The following is a 17274-nucleotide window of genomic DNA, read 5'->3' as shown; positions in this document are numbered from 1 at the left end:
CATCCCTCCAAATTTGTTTGGGAAGAAAGAACCCAAATTTAAAGCATAACACACGGGAGAAACACACTTTGGGTGTTATTGACTCCCTGGTAATTTGGGTTTGATTGACTCCCTAGTTATTTGGGTTTTATTGACTCCCTGGTTATTTGGGTTTGATTGACTCCCTGGTAATTTGGGTTTGATTGACTCCCTGGTTATTTGGGTTTGATTGACTCCCTGGTTATTTGGGTGTTATTGACTCCCTGGTTATTTGGGTGTTATTGACTCCCTGGTTATTTGGGTGTTATTGACTCCCTAGTTATTTGGGTGTTATTGACTCCCTGGTTATTTGGGTGTTATTGACTCCCTGGTTATTTGGGTTTGATTGACTCCCTGGTAATTTGGGTGTTATTGACTCTTTGGATATTTGGGTGTCATTGACTCCCTTGTTATTTGAATTTGATTGACTCCCTAGTTATTTGGGTGTTATTGACTCCCTAGTTATCTGGGTGTTATTGACTCCCTGGTTATTTGGGTGTGATTGACTCCCTGGTTATTTGGGTGTTATTGACTACCTGGTTATTTGGGTTAGATTGACTCCCTGGTTATTTGGGTTTGATTGACTCCCTGGTTATTTGGGTGTTATTGACTTCCTGGTTATTTGGGTGTTATTGACTCCCTGGTTATTTGGGTGTTATTGACTCCCTGGTTATTTGGGTGTTATTGACTCCCTGGTTATTTGGGTGTTATTGACTCCCTGGTTATTTGGGTGTTATTGACTCCCTCGTTATTTGGGTTTGATTGACTCCCTAGTTATTTGGGTTTGATTGACTCCCTAGTTATTTGGGTGTTATTGACTTCCTGGTTATTTGGGTTTGATTGACTCCCTAGTTATTTGGGTGTTATTGACTTCCTGGTTATTTGGGTGTTATTGACTCCCTGGTTATTTGGGTTTGATTGACTCCCTGGTTATTTGGATTTGATTGACTCCCTGGTTATTTGGGTGTTGATGACTCCCCGGTTATTTGGGTGTTATTGACTCCCCGGTTATTTGGGTGTTATTGACTCTCTGGTTATTTGGGTGTTATTGACTCCCCGGTTATTTGGGTGTTATCGACTCCCTGGTTATTTGGGTGTTATTGACACCCTGGTTATTTGGGTGTTATTGACTCCCTGGTAATTTGGGTGTTATTGACTCCCTGGTTATTTGGGTGTTATTGACTCCCTGGTTATTTGGGTTTGATTGACTCCCTGGTTATTTGGATTTGATTGACTCCCTGGTTATTTGGGTGTTATTGACTTCCTGGTTATTTGGGTTAGATTGACTCCCTAGTTATTTGGGTTTGATTGACTTACTGAGTAGTGACTCCCTGGTAATTTGGGTTTGATTGACTCCCTGGTAATTTGGGTGTTATTGACTCCCTAGTTATTTGGGTTTGATTGACTCCCTAGTTATTTGGGTTTGATTGACTCCCTAGTTATTTGGGTGTTATTGACTTCCTGGTTATTTGGGTTTGATTGACTCCCTAGTTATTTGGGTGTTATTGACTCCCTGGTTATTTGGGTGTTATTGACTCCCTGGTTATTTGGGTTTGATTGACTCCCTGGTTATTTGGATTTGATTGACTCCCTGGTTATTTGGGTGTTGATGACTCCCCGGTTATTTGGGTGTTATTGACTCCCCGGTTATTTGGGTGTTATTGACTCTCTGGTTATTTGGGTGTTATTGACTCCCCGGTTATTTGGGTGTTATCGACTCCCTGGTTATTTGGGTGTTATTGACACCCTGGTTATTTGGGTGTTATTGACTCCCTGGTAATTTGGGTGTTATTGACTCCCTGGTTATTTTGGTGTTATTGACTCCCTGGTTATTTGGGTTTGATTGACTCCCTGGTTATTTGGATTTGATTGACTCCCTGGTTATTTGGGTGTTATTGACTCCCTGGTTATTTGGGTGTGATTGACTCCCTAGTTATTTGGGTGTTATTGACTCCCTGGTTATACGAGTCCGTTACCAATAAGTATATACAATGTCAACAGTCAGTGCTTGAAATAGCATTAGTCATTTAAATTTAATATCAGTCGTTATGACAACATTGACTGCCTGTGTAGTCGCCTAATCCCTCCAAAAACGCTAAGCCGAAAACATTTATAAAAAATAAATCGGATAACCCAACAAATAGTCAGTCTATATTTAAATATAACGTGATAAAATGAATATCATAAGGTTAAAAACTAGGAAGATAAAACACGATCTTAAAATATCGATATCAATTAATTTAATATTATATTCTGAGCTGAGTATTAACTAAAATGTCTGATGTGATTCTGAATCACATTACATTCGATATTGTATCTCCCTCTTATTTAGAAGTATAGTATTCATAATGCACTGGTCACCTTGATAAAAATAAAATGGATAATCAATCTATTTTAAAACTTACGCAATCAAGAACAGATATGAATAGGTAAAAAGATAAAAGATAGCACGTGTCCTCAACAATCCTGTTTAATACTAGCGACTATGGACCCCGGGTTTGTTCTACTCAGCTATTATTTATAACTTTTTAGCTGGTCATGTTGGACAACGTGCGCTTTATTAATACTACATCGTAATATACTCTCGTCATAACAAAACTAAACTTCCTTATAATTACTCATACGTAAAAAAAGTTCTTTGCAGTTATCCGTGCCATCATATCATCTATTTTTAGATCTTACGAAACAGAACGTTAGTACATATTACCTTGGTACTTAAACTATTAGTTTAGAATTTTAATTTCAAAATATTTTATTAACAATACACATATAAAATACAGTATTGTCAAAAGAATGAGACAACAGGCTAAGCATATATACTGTATAAGTCTTCCTCTGAAGATATTCCGGTTGGACCTGGCAGAAAGATGCTATGTTCCATATCTAGATACTAAATTAATGATATATTGCTAAAAAAGCAATATTGGTCACTAAATAGACGGTAGTATAGTATTAGTTATATCAAAAATAGAAATAATTTCAATTAATGGAATAATTTTCCAAAATAGAATTGGTCAATAGTTCGAGTTGAAACATAACATATCAATGCCAGACCCAAAAATGAAAACTGGTATGAAATAGATACATATATATTAACACTTATATGCTGCAAATATTATATGCAGTCCTTCATGTCCCCTATACATGCAGCAACGGTCATAATATAAACCGGGAGTTAGATACTGTACAACCAGAATTAATAACACTGTACCAAACAGCTGTCTCGACATTTAATTACTGGTCAATGTTGTCAAGGGCCTAAAATGTTGATCTCTAGGAGTGGATGGAAACCTAAAATGGGGGAAGTTATAAATTCAACATAGTTCAAGAATTTACGAAATAGTGTGATTATAACATTCCCTCCTTCACTGATACATTTGTTAAAACCCGTTTTGATATTCTTCGGCTTGACTTCTGGATTGCCATATCTTTGGTCCCTACCATCACTGACGAATCATAATATTCATCTATCGAATATCTTCTAAGCAAATAATTCATAACATATCTGATAAATGTTTAAAATCTGTACTCTGATATAACTTGTGACACTGGTTGACATTGCGCCGTGAATAATTGAACAAATGGGAGTGTACACGTACATACGATAACGTCGGTTAGTAGTGTTGTAAGGTCACACAGCTGATTCATTTACACAGACATTCTGATATGTCTAGATCAACACAACAATGGATAGCATGACTTCCTCGTTACTTAGTTTTGTGAAATCATTATAAATAAGCCTATGTGTCGCCACAGATTAATGTAGGAGAGAAATATATATTCAACTTAATATCAACTTATTGGTCACTAGTCGAAACACACATGTGTTATTGAAGTCAATCCCGAAATAAAACCTATTTTCACTGCTGAACTTTGTACCGAGAAATTAGGAATTTCTATCACTTGAAAATTTCCAATCGACTTGCATTCTAAATACTAGATCAGAGTGTATTTAATGTTAAAAAAAAATATTATGACAACTGTAAGTCAACATGTCAGAGAATACACCATTGTTCTAATACTAACGTATTGGTTATTGTATTTCGTTAGCCCGGATCATTATCGAAGCAGTTCGCTGTTCACTGGAAATTTTCTCTGTCACTTGGAAATTTCCTCTCGGATGACGTCCTTAATATTAGATAAGAATGTATTTATAGAACTATTGGCCCTAGTTAAAATGTGAAGAAGTATCTGATAAAATCACGGATTACTAATATTAACTTGGTGTCCATATCCGTAGTTGGGTCGGATGATAGTTACGATTGACGTGCCATATTCTATTTACAACATGTGGTGTATCTATCCAGTTGGTGTAATTAACTGGTATATAATGTACTGGTAGTGTAATAAACTGGTCTATAATGTACTGGTAGTGTAATTAACTGGTATGTAATGTAAAGGTAGTGTAACTAACTGGTCTATAACGTACTGGTAGTGTAAATAACTGGTATATAATGTACTGGTAGTGTAAATAACTGGTATATAATGTACTGGTAGTGTAATTAACTGGTATATAATGTACTGGTAGTGTAATTAACTGGTATATAATGTACTGGTAGTGTAAATAACTGGTATATAATGTACTGGTAGTGTAATTAACTGGTATATAATGTACTGGTAGTGTAATTAACAGGTATATAATGTACTGGTAGTGTAATTAACAGGTACATAATGTGGTATATAATGTACTGGTAGTGTAATTAACAGGTACATAATGTACTGGTGTTGTAATTCAGACACTTGGCATTACGCCATTTTTTTAAACATCAGAATCCATAGTTTTTTCATTAAAGAAGGTTTGGTACAATATATGTATTCTATTTCAATTGTATTATTTGATATAACTTTTTCTTTTCTTCTCTGTATACATTCATGCACATTCATTTACTTTTTGTTTTTCTTTTTCGTATGTTCATCATGTTCAAAGTAAATCAAATATCGTATCATACAATGCACTAAGTATCACAAATGATTAACGTTGTACTCATATAATTGTCCCATCTTCCGATGTTATGAATTAAACCAATTGTTGTATGATTTTGTTTGTTGGCTCTTATAATAGCATTACTGAACTTTTTTCAATAGGTTTGTTATCTTATAAAAGAATGATTGTTGAATATGATACCCATTGTCACACTTTAGCCCTTCAGAGTATTATCAGAATTTATCTAGTACCCCACGATGTGGTATAACTGATTGATGGTAGAATTTATCTAGTACTCCACACTCTGATATAACTGATTGATGATAGAATTTATCTAGTACACCACACTCCGGTATAACTAATTGATGGTAGAATTTATCTAGTACCCCACACTCTGGTATAACTGATTGATGGTATAATTTATTTAGTACCCCACACTCTGGTATAACTGATTGATGGTAGAATTTACCTAGTACCCCACACTCTGGTATAACTGATTGATGGTATAATTTATCTAGTACCCCATACTCTGGTATAACTGATTGATGGTATAATTTACCTAGTACCCCATACTCTGGTATAACTGATTGATGGTAGAATTTATCTAGTACTCCACACTCTGGTATAACTGATTGATGATAGAATTTACCTAGTACCCCACACTCTGGTATAACTGATTGATGGTATAATTTACCTAGTACCCCATACTCTGGTATAACTGATTGATGGTAGAATTTATCTAGTACTCCACACTCTGTACGCCATATGACGATGACACTGTCTCTATATCGAGGAATGTACTGTTTTACCAGTACCTCGACCATATGCCCATCACGATGGGGAATACATATAGATGGAATCGAAGGGACAAATGAAAGATACAACTGTGAAATTAAGACATTTTACCCTGAGGTAACTTGTATGGTAGATTCTTTTCCATAAAAAGAAGTCATACGACAGACGTGAAGGACAAGTAAGTACTAGAATGGTTCTACACCAGTCACAAACAAAATAAATGTCATATCAATTCGGCTAAACGTGATCTTGTAATAAATGTTCTTACTTTCTCTGTGTTTACATGGTCAGTAGTATCAGTGGTGATATCGTCCCCATCGGTTCCAGAGCTGAAGACTTTTGCCTGAAATATTCACATTGATCAACTGTTAAATACGAAAATGACATTTAGTACCCCAGCCAAAGTCTTTATAGTCATTAACCAGGGAAGACACCAGTCAATGTGCTAAATGATAAATTAACTCAGCTATAAATCAGAAAACCACATATAGCTGTTTGACAATACATTAATTATCAATTAAGAAACATAAACACTAGATGATTTCATATATATGTTATGTCAATATGAGGAAGTGAGCATCATCCAGATAGTGTTTTACAGGTAGAATAATATCAAAAATTGTTTATAAATCTTTAAACCAAATACATTAATACCATCTGGAACCAATTATAATCATTAGTAATGAGATACATAATATTGTTGATAGACTAATGTGTCAGTCTACATACGGGCCTTTCTACGTCGCCGCCTGTTGCTTTGTCAGATTGTGGTGGTGCTTTAGACGATACAGATCCGGACAGGTGCAAATCGTGTTGTGAGTGAGGCTGCGTTAGGGTGGTTCCATCTCCCTCTGGCTGAGTGTCTTTACAAGTGGGTACATCTGGAGTCGTCCCTGAGTGATTTGTCTGGCCTCCCGTGGCGCCATATTGGGTGTTATCCTGATCAGCCCTGCTGTTACTGGCTTTCCATCTGGGCCTAGCCATTGTCCGTAGAGAAAGCCATTTTAGTCTGAAATAAGAAGATGTGACACTTTAAGTGAATTGTTTGAATTTTTCTATAACGAAAAAACATGAATACTTACTAATTTGCTTAACGTAAGATATGATCAAGAATTTACTCAAATTATATTTCGGTCAAAACAAAATGTGCTAATAGAATATGAAATAATTAGTATACAGTAAGACTTTGTTCCTAATTAAATATGTGATAATTAGTATACAGGAAAGATTTGTTCCTAATGAAATATGTGATAATTAGTATACAGGAAGACTTTGTTCCTAATGAAATATGTGATAATTAGTATACAGGAAGACTTTGTTTCTAATGAAATATGTGATAATTAGTATACAGTAAGGCTTTGATCCTAATTAAATATGTGATAATTAGTATACAGGAAGGCTTTGTTCCTAATTAAATATGTGATAATTAGTATACAGGAAGGCTTTGTTGCTAATTAAATATATGATAATTAGTAATTAAATATGTGATAATTAGTAATTAAATATGTGATAATTAGTATACAGGAAGGCTTTGTTGCTAATTAAATATGTGATAATTAGTATACAGTAAGGCTTTGATCCTAATTAAATATGTGATAATTAGTAATTAAATATGTGATAATTAGTAATTAAATATGTGATAATTAGTAATTAAATATGTGATAATTAGTATACAGGAAGGCTTTGTTGCTAATTAAATATGTGATAATTAGTATACAGTAAGGCTTTGATCCTAATTAAATATGTGATAATTAGTAATTAAATATATGATAATTAGTAATTAAATATGTGATAATTAGTATACAGTAAGGCTTTGATCCTAATTAAATATGTGATAATTAGTATACAGGAAGGCTTTGTTGCTAATTAAATATGTGATATTTAGTATACAGGAAGGCTTTGTTGCTAATTAAATATGTGATAATGAATATACAGGAAAGTTTTTTGCTAATTAGATATGTGATAATTAGTTTACAAGAAGGCCCTGTTCCTAATTTAATAAGTGATAATTAGTAATTAAATATGTGATAATTAGTATACAAGAAGGCTTTGTTCCTAAATATTTCGGAAAGGAACACTACCACTGCTAACAGGATACATACATGTGTAACAAAATTAAGTTTAGGAAAAACGGAAATTCGGGAAATAATTCACTGTCAAATAAACTTTTTGTTGTGATACTTACCAAGTTTAGTGTATATGTTACGATGAACCTTTGTGGTCTGGTACTCGATAAAGCGTTGTGTTTGGAAAACTTTATCTTTATAAAACAGCGAGATGGAAATATTACGTTATTACGAGAAATCATGTTTGCACAGTTCATACCACACAATCACGTGTATCCTAAAGGTATCGCGTGTTTCCTACAGGAGTCATATTGATTACAAACTAATCCATTATAGAGCATAGGTAGATCTGGGTTTTTTTTTAATTTATAGATTCTCTTCTAATGGTTTTCCGACAGTAAATAACTGTTGACCAGATATTGATATTCCTTGTCAAGTGGCCGGTAATTTTATAAATAGAATATTACCCCGCCACTTATAAGCACAATCCACTACATGTAGATATATATCTATATTACCAAATTGTGCTACCAAGAAAAATATTGTCCGTTACCTATGAAGATATACAATATCAACAGTCAGTGTTTAAAATAGCATTAGCCGTTTAAATGTATTATCAGTCCTCATGACGAAATTCCCTGCCTGTGTAGTCAACTGATCCCTGCCAAAACGCTACGCTGAAAACATGTATAAACATAATTTGGGTATCCCAACAGATAATCAATCTATAATTAAATATAACGCTATCAAAATAAATATCATAAGGTTGAAAGCTAAAAAGATCAAACACGATCTTAAAATATCGATATTAATTAATTCAAAATTATTTTCTGAGCTGAGTATTAACTAAAATGTCTGATGTGATTCTAAATCACATCACATTCGATATTGTATCTCTCTCTTATTTAGAAGTATAGTATTCATCTTGACCTTGATGAAAATAAAATGGATAACCCCGATTGATAATCAATCTATTTTAAAACAGCTGTTTCGACCTTTAATTAGTGGTCAGTGATGTCAAGGGCCTAACATGTTGACGTCTAGGAGTGGACGGAAACCTAACAAACGTCTGAATGGGGGAAGTACAAATACAACATAATTCAATGATTTACGAAATAGTGTTTTTTTAACCTTCCCTCTTTTACTTATACATTTGTTCAGACCCAATTCGATATACTTCGGCTTGATTTCTGGATTGCCATAACTTTGGTCCCTACCATCACTGACGAGTCTGAGAGAATGCGGACTGCCGACTGGTATCGGTAAAGTACATTTAAAACATTCTGAACAAATATTACGAATACTCACCTTAATATACATTTTTTAAATACAATCCTTATGAAATTTAGTTATATTGTATGCTGCAAATGTACTGTAATTATATCAATTGTCTTGTTTATTATTGTAACTACGTCATTCGATTAATGAAATATTCTCTAAGGAGGAAAGAAAGAGAATAGTACTTACCTATTCTAGCGTTGAAGCCTGGTAATCTGTAAGGCGATGTGTTTGAAACACTTCTCCTATATAACAGAGTGAGACGGAATTCCGTTATGACATAAGCTAATGTTTACACAGTTCAGATCACACAATCACGTATGTCGTACAGGTGTCATATTGATTACAGACGAATTCATTTCAGAGCACGGGTAGATCTGTTGTTTTGAATTGATAGATAACGATTATGTTTCCGAAGGTAATGGATTGATGGCCAAATATGGAATTATTTGCCAAGTGGCAGGTAATTTTATGAATATAATATGATCCCGCCACCTATATATCTGTAATACCAAATTGAGCTACCTAGAAGTATATTTATAGAAGTATGTATAAATATATCATACGAGTCCGTTACCTATAAGTATATACAATGTCGATAGTCAGTGCTTAAAATAGCATTAGTCGTTTGAATTTAATATCAGTCGTCATGACAAAATTGACTGCCTGTGTAGTCACCTAATCCCTCCAAAAACGCTAAGCCGAAAACATTTATAAAAATAAATTGGGTAACCCAACAGATAGTCAGTCTATATTTAAATATAACGTGATAAAAATGAATATCATAAGGTTGAAATCTAGGAAGATAAAACACGATCTTAAAATATCGATATCAATTACATGTAATTTAATATTATATTCTGAGCTGAGTATTAACTAAAATGTCTGATGTGATTCTGAATCACATCACATTCGATATTGCATCTCTCTCTTATTTAGAAGTATAGTATTCATAATGCACTGGTCACTTTGATAAAAATAAAATGGATAATCAATCTATTTTAAAACTTACGCCCTCAAGAAAAGATATCAATAGACTAAAAAGTCATGTTTAATACTAGCGACTATGGACCCCGGGTTTGTTCTACTCAGCTATTTATAACTTTTTAGCTGGTCATGTTGGACAACGTGCGCTTTATTAATACTACATCGTAATATACTCTCGTCATAACAAAGCTAAACTTCCTTATAATTACTTATAATTAAAAACAGTTCTTTGCAGTTATCCGTGCCAGCATATCATTCATTTTTAGATCTTACGAAAAAGGCCGTTAGTACATATTACCTTGGTACTTAAACTATTAATTTAGACAGAGAGAAATGTGTCAGAATTGTAAAATCATTTTGATGAAATTATTGAGGAATTCTTATTTTACAATACAGTCCTTCGTGTCCCATATACATGCAGCAACGGTTCAGAATAAACATACATGCATTATCCTTTATCTAAAGGGTGGATAAAACCAAGATAACAACACTTTTCAATATAAACCAGGAGTTATATATACTGTACAACCAGAACTAAGCAAACTGTGCCAAACAGTTGTTTTGACCTTTAATTACTGGTCAGTGATGTCAAGGGCCTACAATGTTGACCTCTAGGAGTGGATGGAAACCTAAAAAATGTCTTAATGAGGGAAGTTATAAATTCAACTTGTACATTTGTTAAAACCCGTTTTGATATTCTTCGGCTTGACTTCTGGATTGCCATACCTTTGGTCCCTAACATCACTGACGAATCATAATATGCATCTATCGAATATCTTCTAAGCAAATAATGCATAACATATCTGATGAATGTTTAAAATCTGTACCCTGATATAACTTGTGACACTGGTTGACATTGCGCCGTGAATAAATGAACAAATGGGAGTTTTTTCCCTTGATACCCTCGAACTGTGTACACGTACATACGATAACGTCGGTTAGTAGTGTTGTAAGGTCAGACAGCTGATTCATTAATTTACATAGACATTCTGATATGTCTAGATCAACACAACAATGGATAGCACGACTTCCTCATTACTTAGTTTTGTGAAATCACTATAAATAAGCCTATGTGTCGCCACAGATTAATATAGGAGAGAAATATATATTCAACTTAATATCAACTTATTGGTCACTAGTCGAAACACACATGTGTTATTGAAGTCAATCCCGAAATAAAACCTATTTTCACTGCTGAACTTTGTACCGAGAAATTAGGAATTTCTATCACTTGAAAATTTCCAATCGACTTGCATTCTAAATACTAGATCAGAGTGTATTTAATGTTAAAAAAAATATTATGACAACTGTGAGTCAACATGTCAGAGAATACACCATTGTTCTAATACTAACGTATTGGTTATTGTATTTCGTTAGCCCGGATCATTATCGAAGCAGTTCGCTGTTGACTGGAAATTTTCTCTGTCACTTGGAAATTTCCTCTCGGATGACGTCCTTAATATTAGATAAGAATGTATTTATAGAACTATTGGCCCTAGTTAAAATGTGAAGAAGTATCTGATAAAATCACGGATTACTAATATTAACTTGGTGTCCATATCCGTAGTTGGGTCGGATGATAGTTACGATTGACTTGCCATATTCTATTTACAACATGTACATGTATCTATCCAGTTGGTGTAATTAACTGGTATATAATGTACTGGTAGTGTAATAAACTGGTCTATAATGTACCGGTAGTGTAATTAACTGGTATATAATGTACTGGTAGTGTAATTAATTGGTCTATAATGTACTGGTAGTGTAATTAACTGGTATGTAATGTAAAGGTAGTGTAACTAACTGGTCTATAACGTACTTGTAGTGTAATTAACTGGTATATAATATACTGGTAGTGTAATTAATTGGTCTATAATGTACTGGTAGTGTAATTAACTGGTATATAATGTACTGGTAGTGTAATTAACTGGTATATAATGTACTGGTAGTGTAATTAACTGGTATATAATATACTGGTATTGTAATGAACTGGTATATATACAAATTAAAACTTGTTTTAATGCTATTTATGCAGGCAGAACTCTGTATAGGATTCCTGTTTTTATTTAGAAACTTTACAGTAATTATTGAAAGAGGCAGTAAAGGGAGGAGTGAGATGGTCAAGCTCATCACTTTGCGCATTAATATTTTGCTAAATTTAGAACGCTATAAAAGCGCATGACGTAGCTGCCTTCACTCAGAGGCTGAAGATCCAAGATGGCAGAACAAGGTGCGTAATACGGTCAAGGTCAATTTTGATCTGTTTAAGTTATCTGCCTATTTTGATCTTCTATTTCTAGACCATATTTTTACCAAAGGTTTTGCCCACCTCCATCCCCTTTCTTGCCTCCTTTTATGATTGATATGTATATAATACTAAAAGTGTGTATATTTATTGTTTTTTGTCTATATACAAAGTTTGAATGGTATAATTACAGTTATTGTTCTTATAACTTTTTTATTGATGTTATTAAACTGATACGAGTTACTTTACTACATTTAGATGTACAATTTGTAAGTTTTGTATTTTCTATATAAGATGTAGGTATTATTTTCAGTAAGAGGTATAACTTTTGTTAATTCTACCATATGTTCTGTATATAATGTCCGATGTAGGACATATGATTTAGTTTCTAAGATGGATACCCAAGTTTATGTCTTGAAATTGATTACAATGTATGTTATGTTCATGAGATGGCGGGATTGGATCCCCATCTAAGACTTTTGTGTCAATACTGATTAATTAACAACCGTCGTTTACTATAATAAACGGCCATATTCAAATCAGATCTGTTGTCCGAGTTTTATTATTAGTCTTACAAGCTTGCCATGGTGGATGCCCTGTATAAAATATACTGGTAGTGTAATTAATTGGTCTATAATGTACTGGTAGTGTAATTAACTGGTATATAATGTACTGGTAGTGTAATTAACTGGTATATAATGTACTGGTGGTGTAATTAACTGGTATATAATGTACTGGTAGTGTAATTAACTGGTATATAATGTACTGGTAGTGTAATTAACTGATATGTTATGTACTGGTAGTGTAAATAACTGGTATATAATGTACTGGTAGTGTAATTAACTGGTATATAATGTACTGGTAGTGTAAGTAACTGGTATATAATGTACTGGTAGTGTAATTAACTGATATGTTATGTACTGGTAGTGTAAATAACTGGTATATAATGTACTGGTAGTGTAATTAACTGGTATGTTATGTACTGGTAGTGTAATTAACTGGTATGTTATGTACTGGTAGTGTAATTAACTGGTATATAATGTACTGATAGTGTAATTAACTGGTATATAATGTACTGGTAGTGTAATTAACTGGTCTATATATATATATATATAATGTACTGGTAGTGTAATTAACTGGTCTATAACGTACTGGTAGTGTAATTAACTGGTATATAACGTACTGGTAGTGTAAATAACTGGTATATAATGTTCTGGTAGTGTAAATAACTGGTATATAATGTTCATGAGATGGCGGGATTGGATCCCCATCTAAGACTTTTGTGTCAATACTGATTAATTAACAACCGTCGTTTACTATAATAAACGGCCATATTCAAATCAGATCTGTTGTCCGAGTTTTGTTATTAGTCTTACAAGCTTGCCATGGTGGATGCCCTGTATAAAATATACTGGTAGTGTAATTAATTGGTCTATAATGTACTGGTAGTGTAATTAACTGGTATGTTATGTACTGGTAGTGTAATTAACTGGTATGTAATGTACTGGTAGTGTAATTAACTGGTATATAATGTACTGGTAGTGTAATTAACTGGTATATAATGTACTGGTAGTGTAATTAACTGGTCTATATATATATATATATAATGTACTGGTAGTGTAATTAACTGGTCTATAACGTACTGGTAGTGTAATTAACTGGTATATAACGTACTGGTAGTGTAAATAACTGGTATATAATGTTCTGGTAGTGTAAATAACTGGTATATAATGTTCATGAGATGGCGGGATTGGATCCCCATCTAAGACTTTTGTGTCAATACTGATTAATTAACAACCGTCGTTTACTATAATAAACGGCCATATTCAAATCAGATCTGTTGTCCGAGTTTTGTTATTAGTCTTACAAGCTTGCCATGGTGGACGCCCTGTATAAAATATACTGGTAGTGTAATTAATTGGTCTATAATGTACTGGTAGTGTAATTAACTGGTATATAATGTACTGGTAGTGTAATTAACTGGTATATAATGTACTGGTGGTGTAATTAACTGGTATATAATGTACTGGTAGTGTAATTAACTGGTATATAATGTACTGGTAGTGTAATTAACTGATATGTTATGTACTGGTAGTGTAAATAACTGGTATATAATGTACTGGTAGTGTAATTAACTGGTATATAATGTACTGGTAGTGTAAGTAACTGGTATATAATGTACTGGTAGTGTAATTAACTGATATGTTATGTACTGGTAGTGTAAATAACTGGTATATAATGTACTGGTAGTGTAATTAACTGGTATGTTATGTACTGGTAGTGTAATTAACTGGTATGTAATGTACTGGTAGTGTAATTAACTGGTATATAATGTACTGGTAGTGTAATTAACTGGTATATAATGTACTGGTAGTGTAATTAACTGGTCTATATATATATATATATAATGTACTGGTAGTGTAATTAACTGGTCTATAACGTACTGGTAGTGTAATTAACTGGTATATAACGTACTGGTAGTGTAAATAACTGGTATATAATGTTCTGGTAGTGTAAATAACTGGTATATAATGTACTGGTAGTGTAAATAACTGGTATATAATGTACTGGTAGTGCAAATAACTGGTATATAATGTACTGGTAGTGTAAATAACTGGTATATAATGTACTGGTAGTGTAAATAACTGATATGTTATGTACTGGTAGTGTAATTATAACTGGTATATAATGTAATGGTAGTGTAATTGACTGGTATATAATGTACTGGCAGTGTAAATAACTGGTATATAATGTATTGGTAGTGTAATTAACTGGTATATAATGTACTGGTGTTGTAATTCAGACACTTGGCATTACGCCATTTTTTTAAACATCTGAATCCATAGTTTTTTCATTAAAGGAGGTTTTATACAATATATATTCTATTTCAATTGTATTATTTGATTTAACTTTTTCTTTTCTTCTTTGTATACATTCATGTACATTCATTTACTTTTTGATTTTCTTTTTCGTATGTTCATCATGTTCAAAGTAAATCAAATATCGTAGCATACAATGCACTAGGTATCACAAATGATTAACGTTGTACTCATATAATTGTCCCAACTTCCGATGTTATGAATTAAAACAATTGTTGTATGATTTTGTTTGTTGGCTCTTATAATAGTATTACTGAACTTTGTTCAATATTTTGATATCTTATCAAAAAATGATTGTTGAATATGATACCCATTGTCACACTTCTCCAGATTTCCTGCCCTCCAATTAAGCCCTTCAGAGTATTATCATAATTTATCTAGTACCCCACACTCTGGTATAACTGATTGATGGTGGAATTTATCTAGTACCCCACACTCTGGTATAACTGATTGATAGTAGAATTTATCTAGTACCCCTCACTCTGGTATAACTGATTAATGATATAATTTATCTGTACCCCTCACTCTGGTATAACTGATTGATGGTAGAATTTATCTAGTACTCCACACTCTGGTATAACTGATTTATAGTAGAATTTATCTAGTACCCCACACTATGGTATAACTGATTGATGGTATAATTTATCTAGTACCCCACACTATGGTATAACTGATTTATAGTAGAATTTATCTAGTACCCCACACTCTGGTATAACTGATTGATGGTATAATTTATCTAGTACCCCACACTCTGGTATAACTGATTGATGGTGGAATTTATCTAGTACCCCAAACTCTGGTATAACTGATTGATGGTATAATTTATCGAGTGCCCAACACTCTGGTATAACTGATTGATGGTAGAATTTATCTTGTACCCCACACTCTGGTATAACTGATTGATGGTATAATTTATCTAGTGCCCAACACTCTGGTATAACTGATTGATGGTATAATTTATCTAGTGCCCAACACTCTGGTATAACTGATTGATGGTATAATTTATCTTATACCCCACACTCTGGTATAACTGATTGATGGTATAATTTATCTATTACCCCTCACTCTGGTATAACTGATTGATGGTATAATTTATCTAGTACCTCACACTCTGGTATAACTGATTGATGGTAGAATTTATCTAATACTCCACACTCTGGTATAACTAATTGATGGTAGAATTTATCTAGTACCCCACACTGTGGTATAACTGATTAATGGTAGAATTTACCAAGTACCCCACACTCTGATATAACTGACTGATGGTAGAATTTATCTAGTACCCCACACTCTGATATAACTGATTAATGGTAGAATTTACCAAGTACCCCACACTCTGATATAATTGACTGATGGTAGAATTTACCAAGTACCCCACACTCTGGTATAACTGATTGATGGTAGAATTTATCTTATACCCCACACTCTGGTATAACTGATTGATGGTAGAATTTATCTTATACCCCACACTCTGGTATAACTGATTGATGGTAGAATTTATCTAGTACCCCACACTCTGGTATAACTGATTGATGGTAGAATTTATCTAGTACCCCACACACTGGTATAACTGATTGATGGTAGAATTTATCTATTACCCCTCACTCTGGTATAACTGATTGATGGTATAATTTATCTTATACACCACACTCTGGTATAACTGATTGATGGTATAATTTATCTAGTACCCCATACTCTGGTATAACTGATTGATGGTAGAATTTATCTAGTACCCCACACTCCGGTATAACTGATTGATGGTAGAATTTATCTTATTCTAGTACCCCACACTGCGGTATAACTGATTGATGGTATAATTTATCTAGTACCCCTCACTCTGGTATAACTGATTGATGGTATAATTTGTCTATAACCCCTCACTCTGGTATAACCGATTAATGATATAATGTACAGTATCTAGTACACCACTCCGGTGTAACTGATTGATGGTGGAATTTATCTAGTACCCCACACTATGGTATAACTGATTTATAGTAGAATTTATCTAGTACCCCACACTATGGTATAACTGATTTATAGTAGAATTTATCAAGTACCCCACACTCTGGTATAACTGATTGA

The 17274-nt window shown here is 33.4% G+C and overlaps 1 long non-coding RNA gene across 2 annotated transcripts; it reads right to left on the bottom strand.

The window, feature by feature from the left end:
* Positions 1–5720: 5720 nt before the first annotated feature.
* On the bottom strand, positions 5721–9357 carry LOC117332396. Of its 2 annotated transcripts, none has more exons than XR_004533724.1 (3): positions 9271–9357; positions 6467–6746; positions 5721–6080 (listed from the first exon to the last, which is right to left on the bottom strand). It is a non-coding gene; the product is annotated as an uncharacterized LOC117332396 (long non-coding RNA). The 2 variants fall into 2 exon arrangements; XR_004533725.1 differs by lacking the exon at positions 9271–9357 and adding an exon at positions 7923–8603.
* Positions 9358–17274: the final 7917 nt, after the last annotated feature.

This window comes from Pecten maximus, chromosome 8 (assembly GCF_902652985.1).
Source record: "Pecten maximus chromosome 8, xPecMax1.1, whole genome shotgun sequence".
Taxonomy (NCBI): Eukaryota; Metazoa; Mollusca; class Bivalvia; order Pectinida; family Pectinidae; genus Pecten; species Pecten maximus.
This window is presented reverse-complemented; position numbering and strand designations above follow the sequence as displayed.